Source organism: Brienomyrus brachyistius, chromosome 3 (genome assembly GCF_023856365.1).
Source record: "Brienomyrus brachyistius isolate T26 chromosome 3, BBRACH_0.4, whole genome shotgun sequence".
Taxonomy (NCBI): domain Eukaryota; kingdom Metazoa; phylum Chordata; class Actinopteri; order Osteoglossiformes; family Mormyridae; genus Brienomyrus; species Brienomyrus brachyistius.
In genome coordinates, this window is record NC_064535.1 from 15,852,877 (window position 1) to 15,863,515 (window position 10,639).

Below are 10,639 nucleotides of genomic sequence, written 5' to 3' on the forward strand. Positions count from 1 at the left end.
CCAGGCTGAGTGTCATCTGGTCCATTAATGGCGCGAGGCTCCGGAATCTTCCTTCTTCGTGTCCGGCCCGACGCTGTTATGCTTCGGAGAATAATGGCTCCCACACATCACACAGGCACTGGCAGAGGCTGTATGAATCATCGGACGGCCAGAGCGACAGTAATGGGTCTAATTCTCCACAGGAGAGCCTGTGTGTCTCAGACAGGGAGGCTGTTGCTTGCATCTTTTTTGTGATGGAAAGCGTTGGCAGAAAGATTAACTTTACGGCGGTGTTCTGGTGCTCCACCAGATGTTTCCTTCACAAGGCTATTTATGCTGCGAATTAGTGTCTGCTTTGCTTTTAGTTTGGTTTATAAATTGATTTTTTTTCCTTTCCTCCCCCTTCTTCTCTTTCCCTTCTTTCGAATTTGCATCTTTCCGACAAAGTATCACGGCTGTCTGTTAAGTAAGATGCCAGCAGCGGTTTCAGTAATCAGGGAGATCCGATTAACAGCCTCCAGTCAATCGATCGGCTGAAGATGCCAACTCCCATTCCGCCTTACCCCAGCGTTTGTAATTAGCTGAACTGGGAATTCGGAATGGATTATATTGCTTGTGAAGATAATTGATCATTATATGTGGGTATTTGATTAAATTTTATCTGAGGTCATCAAAAAAAGCAACAAATCCTTTATACAAAGTGCCTTACTTGGAACACAAGAAAATTAGCTGAATATTAATAGTTAGCAGTTAGATGGAAGGATGAATGGATGGATGGATGGATATTTTCCTTACTCGAATTTTCAATCTAACACCCGCCCCCCCCTGCACCCTGTTGGCAAATTTAAGTATGGGGGCCACTGAGAGCTCAAATAACCAAGGAGCCTTGGACCATGTTAATGTGCTTATAGGTGGGATACAAAACAATGAAACAAAGCAAACAGAAGAATAGAATGAGCACTGCAGGAATCTATTGATGAAGATAAGTTGGGTCTTTCTACTAAGTTTAATTGAAAAAACTGGTTTCTAACTGGCGTACAATACTCCAGCCGGCCACTTCCTTAAAATCTGTGGAAAGACACACCTTCACACATGCACACAGACACGCACACACATATACATACACGTATACCCACGTGCATGCACACACAGCACGCACACATACACAGTCATGTAAACATCTTTCTGGGGACCGCTCATTCATTTCTATGGGAAAAATGCTAATGCTAATTATGGCAACCTTAACCCCCACCCTGCCCAAACCATACCCATAAGTAACCAAACAAAATACAAGAGATTTAGCATTTTTAGTTTTTTCATTGCAGTCACAGATTTTTATACAAAAAAAAACAGGTATTTATCACGTTGTGGGGACATTTGGTCCTGACAAGGTAAGGTGCACCTGGACCCCACACACACACACACACACACACACACACACACACACAGAAGTTTGAAGCCTCACTGCTATATTTACAGCACCTAGAAAAAGTTTTCATACCCCTTGAACTTTTCCACATTTTGTCACGTTACAACGACAAAAGTAAATGTAAATTACTGGGAGTTTATGTGACAGGCCAGGGGTCCCCAACGCGGACCTGTTCTAAAAATAGCACAACAACTCATCAGTGAGCAGCATCTAACATTTAATTTTATCCGGTTGTTATTCTTCTTTAATCACATTTGCATTTAAATCGATTTGAAAATGACAATATCTAAAAAAAAGCATTTAAAACATGTTTATTATGCATGAAGTTTAGATAAGTTTCGGAGGGCGTTTCAAACTGGTAGCCCTTCGTATGGCTCAGTACCTGTGAAGTAGCTCTCAATTTCAAAAAGGTTGGTGACCCCTGTGATAGACCAGCACAAAATAGTGCATAATTGTGAAATGGAAAGAAAATGATATATAGTTTTCAAAATTTCTTGCAAGCAAAAATCTGAAAAGTATAGTGTGCCTTTGTATTCAGCCCCCCTGAGTCAATACTTAGTAGAACCACCTTTAGATGCAATTACAGCTGCAAGCCTTTGGATTATGTCTCTACCAGCTTTGCACATCTACTGACTGCAATTTTTCCCCATTCTTCTTTAAAAATAGCTCAAGCTGAGTCAGATTGGATGAAGAGTGTCAGTGAACAGCAATTTTCAACTCTTGCCATAGATTCTCAATGGGATTTAGATCTGGACTTTGACTGGGCCATTCTAACACATGAATACGCTTTGATTTGCATCGTAGCTCTGGCTGTATGTTACCACTTAAGGTCGTTGTCCTGCTGGAAGGTAAACTTCTGCCCCAGTCTCAAGTCTTTTGCAGGTTTCCCTCCAGGATTGCCCTGTATTTAGTTCCATCCATCTTCCCATCAACTCTGTCCCTGCTGAAGAAAAGCATCCCCACAGCATGATGCTGCCACCACCATATTTCACGGTGGGTGTTCACGGTGATGCGTGGTGTTAGATTTCTGGCACACATAGCGTTTTGCATTTAGGCGAAAAACATCAACTTTGGTCTCATCTGACCACATGTTTGCTGTGTCCCCTACATGGCTTGTGGCAAACTGCAAACAGGACTTCTTATGGCTTTCTTCCATCAATGGCTTTCTTCTTGTCACTCTTCCATAAAGTCCAGATTTGTGGAGTACACGAATAATAGTTGTCCTGTGAGCAGATACTCCCACCTGAGCTGTGGCTCTCTGCAGCTCCTCCAGAGTGACCATGGGCCTCCAGGCTGCTTCTCTGATTAGTGCTCTCCTTGCCCAGCCTGTCAGATTAGGTGGATGGCCATGTTGTGTCTTGGTAGGTTTGCAGTTGTGCCATACTTCTTCCATTTTCAGATGATGGATTGAACAGTGCTCTGTGTGATGTTCAAAGCTTGGGATATTTTTTCATAACCTAACCCTGCTTTAAACTTCTCCACAACTTTATCCCTGACCTATCTGGTGTGTTCCTGGGTCTTCATGATGCTGTTTGTTCACTATTGTTCTCTAACAAACCTCTGAGGCCTCCACAGAACAGCTATATTTATACTGAGTATAAGTTGCACTCAGGTGGACTCTACTAATTAGGTGACTTCTGAAGGCAACTGGTTGAACTGGATTTTATTTAGGGGTATCAGAGTACAGGGCCTCTGCACTCCACACTTTTCAGATTTTTATTTGTGAAACATTTTGAAAACCATGTATCATTTTCTTTCCAATTCACAATTATGCGCTACTTTGTGTTGGTCTGTCACATAAAATCCCAATAAAATACATTTAAGATTGTGGTTGTAATGTGACAAAATGTGGAAAAGTTCAAGGGGTATGAATACTTTTTCAAGGTACTGTATATGCTGAAGACAATTCTTTTTCAAGGAATGTGCTTAAATTACCCACAAGAACAAAGAGCAGCTGTTCCTTCAGTCCCCACGCATGTCACTAGTCCATACTACTTCTTTTCCTTTATTTCCAGAAAGTTATAAGCATATAATCCCGCAATAGATTCAGCTGCTGTGGGGAAATAAAGTCCCTTTATGTCAATGTACTGCTTTTTTCTATCATTGATCAATCAATAATCAGCGCGTTGCACAAATGTTTAGTTCTGACACTTGATCTGCCGTAATTGAGGCACATTTGTAAGTCAAATCTTGCATTTATTTATAAAATGTGTGAAAGTAACACATCAGTCAAAGCATTTCTCGGTGTTTCTTGGTTTCCTCTAATAGTGGCACGAACATGCAGAAATAATGTGCGCATTTTTTATGTGAGAAGGTAAAATGTGTTTTGTGAATCAACAGAAACAGGATGCATACTATGGCATCAGGGAAATGAAATTAAAATTTATAAAATGCACGAAGCCACATACCAATATATTTTACTGAAATCTGCCAATACAATCTTTACAGTGCATATGCCAAACAGCCTTCACAGCTCCCACTGCATGCAGTGGGCTTTGCCTCCACCCTATTCTGGCTGAACTAAAGACCATCGTGGTGGGAAACAATTTACATTAAACACAAAAGGGTGTCCTTTTGCCTGATGGGAAATACAAATAACAGTGCAGGGACAGGTTAGTGGCTCTGGTAGTACAATACGGGAAGATTACAGTTATAATTAGGATGCTTTCACTACACTTTTGGTACTAATAAATTGGCATTGTACTTTTTCAATTGATTTCCTCTCCAGTACCAGTATCGAAGTACCAAGCCAGATGGAGTACTCATTTTGTTCTTCGGGGTGAGACTTGTAAATGTGTTCATTGTTGATTGGTTAAGCAAATAACCTACCTCTGAAACACAAAAGACAACTGCCATCTTCAAAAAGCATAGTACGAACTCAGAAAACAACGATAAAGTGAAAGAAAATCAAATTGTAATAACAGATGCATGGACGAATGAAGAAATCCAAGCTTAGATTGGGTCAGAGCAACAGCTTCAACAAGGTCTGGGTGGCATGACGTGTAAGAAATAACAAAGAACAATTTAGAAATTTAAAAAAAGCTATAATATACGACGGCTGCATATTGAAAAAAAAAATCAAATATGACAATTAACATTGGGAAGCAAATACGGGGCTCAAAATAAGGACATTACACAAAACCCATCTATGATTAATTTACACAGCAAAGATGAAAATGGTTATGAATGATTTGGAGGGCCCGCAGAGCTCATGCAAAAGCAGTGGAGGCTAAATTTAAATTGTTTTTGTTTTACATATACTAGATCATTTTGAAAAGGAACACACATTAAAATTGCAAAGCTTGCTAAGTTTTGTTTCCTATGACAGAGTATAAATGTTTTAGCGAAAAAGAAACCCCCGCGCTATCATGTTGGGACAGCAGGATTCCTTGCACACCTGAATAACTTGTCAGATTTAATGCAATCTGAACAAAATTTAAGCGGATGAAGATATAGACCATTTAGTCCAGACTACCTTAAATCCAATAAGTTATCCGGCTAAGCAAGAAATACTGCTTCATGAAAGACCCCCCCCCCCCCCCCGAATCTCACCCCAACTGACTATCACTTTGAAATGCGAGAATTGCGTGTATGTAACATGTGATATTCATACAGTATTAATATCGCCCAGTACTGCACTATACTACAGTATAATAGCCATTTTGAAACTCAGCACAAAACGCCCCACTTCCCATCTTGATGATGTCATTCTGTTCTCCTAAGAGAGGGCCCAGACCAGGGTGGCACCAGAGTAACAAGGAGAAAAGTGAGAGATACGAGGCACGAGACTGAAGAAGAGAGTAGACTTAGGAGAAGCGCTACGGGAAGCTTCTTGTGCTTAAAGTACTTAAACCTTATAGACTGTGCCTCATCGTTTCTGCCTCAAGTGAATCAGGCCACAAAATATTAGAAAAAACATACAGCCCACATGACTCCCATGCTGCAGAGGGTTCGTTATGTGGGAGAATAATGTCCACACCATTTAAACAACATTTGTGGAAATTAAGTTCACGTGATTTTTTTTTCACTTAGACCATTGATTGATAAAGAGTGATTGTGATGTATCTTTTCTGTATTGTCTATCCTCAGTAAAGGAGTACAACATGAAATGCTATGGATTGGGGGCATCTTGGGTCAAAATCGTTACAGACTTTATGGATTAGTGCATTAAAAAAAGGCCAATTTTCCAGAGGTGTGAGAAAGTAAATGTACGTGGCCGCAGCTTATTGACAATCTGCAAAAGCCTTAAGCTGCAGTTAATGAGCGATCTCCAAGTAGACCCTGACAAATCTGTCAAGAAAAGTGGGTAGAAATTGCATGAAGCTGGTGGGATAAGTTTTACCCAAAATGACAGGTCATTAAGCCTGGCACTGACTATGATGTTATTGACTAGGATGACTAGGATCAAAATTTGCCCTTTTTTCCTCTCCTGTATTTCATAAAATATCAGCTGAAACTTTTTTATAAGTTTCTTTTTTTCAGTAGACACAATATTGATCAATATCTTACAGAAGACTTGTCCTCAATCCACTTATGCAGTATATAGAATGTATTAAGAGGTGGGGAATAAGAGCTTGGAATTTCAATAAAGTGACATAATTACTGAGAGAGAAACTCACAGTTGTTTGTGGGTCTGTGCTTACTACTGTGTTAGTACTTTGCAACTCCAGGGTTAGGGTTTTAGTTCCCACAACCATAAGACACGAAATTATGAGGCATCTCTATGTGGCCCATAGTCTATGCCTTAAGCAAACCTGCCCACCTCCCATCCTTGTGATAAGCGGCTAGAAGATGTCTTGGAATCTTGACAATTGTGACTTTAAAAGCCCTTGTTTGTTTACCGGGTTTAAAAACTGGAGTTCATGCTGGTGTAATATGTCACGTTAGGATGGAAACACCTGCCCAATATGCAGCCAGCGCATTTTTAATGGGATAGCAGGGTGTAGATCATAAAACATCATGAACCGATGAATTCTCGGGTTCACTAATACCCAATGGGGAACTGTCTCTGAAGCGTCTACTCCTCGTCTCCTCTCCCTCAGCTGCACGGGAGAGTAGAGACAGGTGGTGGAACCATATGGAGTGGTTGGGATGCTCAGTTTCCAAGGGCTATAACTGCCTTCCTTCTGGTTAGCATGAAGCTTTCACAGCACACACAAGGCTGGAATAGTCACATTCACCAACCCGCAGGGGCACCTGCCTATTAGCCTTCTGCAAGGCCCAGAAAATGAAGCAGGTCTTGCCTGTTGCTTAATAAATCTAAGATCTGGAATGCATGGCAGCGTCACCCTGATAGTCCCAGTAATATCTCTCCAATCACACCTCTGCTGCTCTTCTCAGAAAAACAAGGTTGTCGAAATGTTTACATTTCAGTAGCTGCTTCTTGGAATTGGTTGGCTGTGTTGGAAAAGTTTTGATTTCTGAGGAAATTAAGAGAAGAGAAGAGCATCTCTGCTCCTGTATTTCTGCTACACTCCCCGTACAAAATGGGCCTCTGGCTTTTGCTTCAACAGCAATCTGTCAGACCTTCGGCACAATACTTATCATCTCTTCCCCAGCGAAACTAGCAAACGCAGCAGTTGTCAGAGAACTCTGAGCCTGCCAAGAACACTCCAGAAGCAGTAGCTGTAATCCACCGATTTTTACTTTGTATTCCTATCCATTCGTCTTTCATTTCAGGGTCTTAGAGATAGTTGAGCCTATCCCAAGCAGCACAGGGCAGGAGGTCAGAAATACTTCAGGCAGCAGTCGATTGCAAGACGCACACACGCACACGCACACACACACACACACACACACACGCACGTACACAAAATCACATGCAAAAGGTGAATAGGTCAATTTAGACACACCAGTTTACTGAAATGCAGGGGTTTTAGTGAGGCATGGATACCCGGGCAGATTCGACAGGGAAGGGGGGGAGGGCAAATTGACTTATCAGGGGGTCCGGAATTTGTAGGTGTGCCCCTGTTTAAATGTATGGTTTTGGACTGAAGGAGGACAGCCAGATAAACACTGGATGAACATACAAACTCCAGAGACACACAAATTATGCTGCCCTTGTTATTATTTTAGCTATTAAATTTTAAATGCAAATCTGCCTGAACTACAACCTTTTTTCCCCAAAAGCAACAGTTTTACCCATTTATACAACACAGTAATATACTGGAGCAAATTAGGTTAAGTTATCTTCTCAAGGGTACTACAACAGGGTCCTCTCCCAAGGCCTTGAACTCACAAGCTTAATATATACTTAATTCTACCCTGTGTGCTGTCCTTGCCCATTCTTCTGTCTCTGTTTTCCAAAGTTAAAAAAAATATTTATATAAAAGCCCATTTTATAGACAGTGTGTCCTCCAGCTCCACGAAAACCTTCCAGAACAACCTTGAGCAATAAGAAATCCCTACCCCGTCTGTTCTCACCAACTGTTACAGCCTCTCTTAATCACAAGCCGCGCCAACGCCTCCGATGTGCTCTCTGTCATTGTGGTTTTTGGCCAAAATCACTTTCTCTCGGATTTTTAGTGTGACTATATTTCTCATACATGATTGCACTACATAGTAAAGGCTTAAAGTAATCAAATTTCCCTTGACTGGATATTTTCTAAGATGACAGACATCCTTTGAAATGATCCTTAATGGTTTATATATTTAAAAAGCAGGTTTGATTTCTTGTCCATTTCCTTCATAAGGGATTAAGGGAGATGACCCCTACAATCAAAGATGTATTTTTTAAGCTCCGGTTCAAATCGCAGTGTTAGGAAATCCTGATGGAAGGTTTTAGCGCAAGAAGAGAAAAATCCATTCCCTCCTTCCCTAATGCATTTCTACAGCTGACAGCTTAATGCGTGCACCTCAACTGAAAATGCGCCTGACTATTCACATTAGTTAAATTCAGGTTTATCTATGCAAGACTTTCTTTAAGTACCTGGAGGCTGCCAACAATTAACAGGTTTTGTAAGAGGTTTAATAACAGGTTTAATTTGCAACTGAAAGGGAAACATGAAATTTTCCCCTGCATTATGTTATCTGCTGCGATGCGTCGCTGCTGAATGAAAGGTCGTGCAGAATCTGCAGACATTAAACGCTTAAGTTACCTTTGTAAACCTAAGGTACAGTCTCCAACAATTAATATTTTATACTTAAAATGTTGTGCTTTCTCACAATTTCTACTGTTGTACACTGTTATATAAATAGATTCCATGACTCTTCCTGGGTTAAGAAGTTGGAAAATGGATGAATGGATATAAACACACTCTGAAGATCCACCTACCTCTTTACATACTTTTTAAAAAGTACATCTTAGACTGTAGAGTTTGACTTTAGATCAGTCCAACATTCTTGGTAATGACTAGATGCATTTAATTTTAAACAATTAGAATTAGACTAGAATAGCGTTTCTGCCTATTGTACTCGGTGACACTAACAATGATAGAACTTTAGTTATCCTCTTGGAGGGGGGGGGTGATTATTCCCTAACAATATTACAAAGGTAAATATCTCCCAGGACTCTAGTTCTCAAAAGAAATAAACAAAGAGAGCCGGGTTAGCATTCCTCAAACATTTGCTCAGCCTACCAGCCTTTTTCACCTTGATATTACCCCCCAATGTACAACAGCAAAGTACACGGCACTGACTATGATGAACTGATAGCACACAAGCCAAATCTGTTGGACCCTCCAAAGGACTTTAGTCTCAGAGGGAAAAAAAAAACAGCTTACCCTAGACTCCTTCATCGTCTCCATCATTCATCTTTCCGACATTGAGCTGTAGGTGGTTCATCTTGCACCATCCAACCAAACTCTCCACCATACTCTATACTCCTTTAATCTTCCTTCAGTGATTTATCACCTCAGTCGCATCGTCATAAGGGAACTTCTGAAGACTGGATGAGCCGTAGTTGTACTTGGTATCAGTGATGATACACAAGAATGGTTATGGTACCGTCCCTTGTCATACACCTATGTTCAGCACAACATCCATCCATCCATCCATTTTCTAAACCGCTTATCCTACTGGGTCGCGGGGGGGGTCCGGAGCCTATCCCGGAAGCAATGGGCATGAGGCAGGGAACAACCCTGGATGGGGGGCCAGCCCATCGCAGGGCACACTCACACACCATTCACTCTCACACGCACACCTATGGGCAATTTAGCAACTCCAATTAGCCTCAGCATGTCTTTGGACTGTGGGGGGAAACCGGAGTACCCGGAGGAAACCCCACGACGACATAGGGAGATTTCTGATACAGAATAAATGTTAATGAGATAAACTATGATCCAGGCAATCATTTTGTTTGTTACCCTGTTTCATTGAATGGTGCTAAATGCCCCTGAGATGTCAACAAAGAGAATTTGCTTGACTTGGCTAGGTACAAATAGGCTCTGTGAAGCAGGTACAGGATGGCATCCTCTACACCTGCGTGTGTCTCGTATTCAAACTGTAGTGACTCTTGGAAGTTCATAATGAGTGGCCTGAAACCCTGGTAGACCAGCCTCACAGATGTATTCATTATATGGTATACCTGTATCACTGGTCTGGAGTCATTATGGGTACTGGAGCATAGGGCACAGGGACTATTTATTTCTGGTGTGGTAACCTTCTATAGTCATGGGGCAGGTTAACCATGTGCTGCATGAGCCTCTCCCAGCTGGAACTCTCTGATAGTCTGGAGATGATTTTATCAGGACCTGCTGTCTTGCCTATATTTAGCCATTGCGGCTCTCAGCAGCACTGTACTTTACAAATAAAAGACGCGTCACAATTCATTCATGATGAACAAACATCAGTATTTCACTTGTGTTATTCTTTGCTTGTTCCTTCAGTATTTCCTTCAGTAGTTCACAGATGTTTACATAATTAACAGCTACCTTAACAAATATTGCAATTGAGATAAAACATGCTTCACAATTAATGATGAATTAACATGAGATCAGTATGCAATTAAGACTTAGTATGTGGTCCGTTAATACCTAAGTAATAATATAATTCTATATTATTTGTGCCCCATCAAATAAAGTGTTACCCGACTCTCTTCTAACCCGAGCGAAAGAGATGCACAGACCTGGGTTTGAGGGAGCGTGAAGGTGAATCTTTATAGGAAAGCGATGGCTGGGACAGGTGTATGCATCACAAATGTATGTATTCCTTGCATAGAACAAGTCCGATGTTCTATCCTTCCCTGTCTTACACTTTAAATACTGCGTAAATTGTCTCATTGCTGCGAGAGGT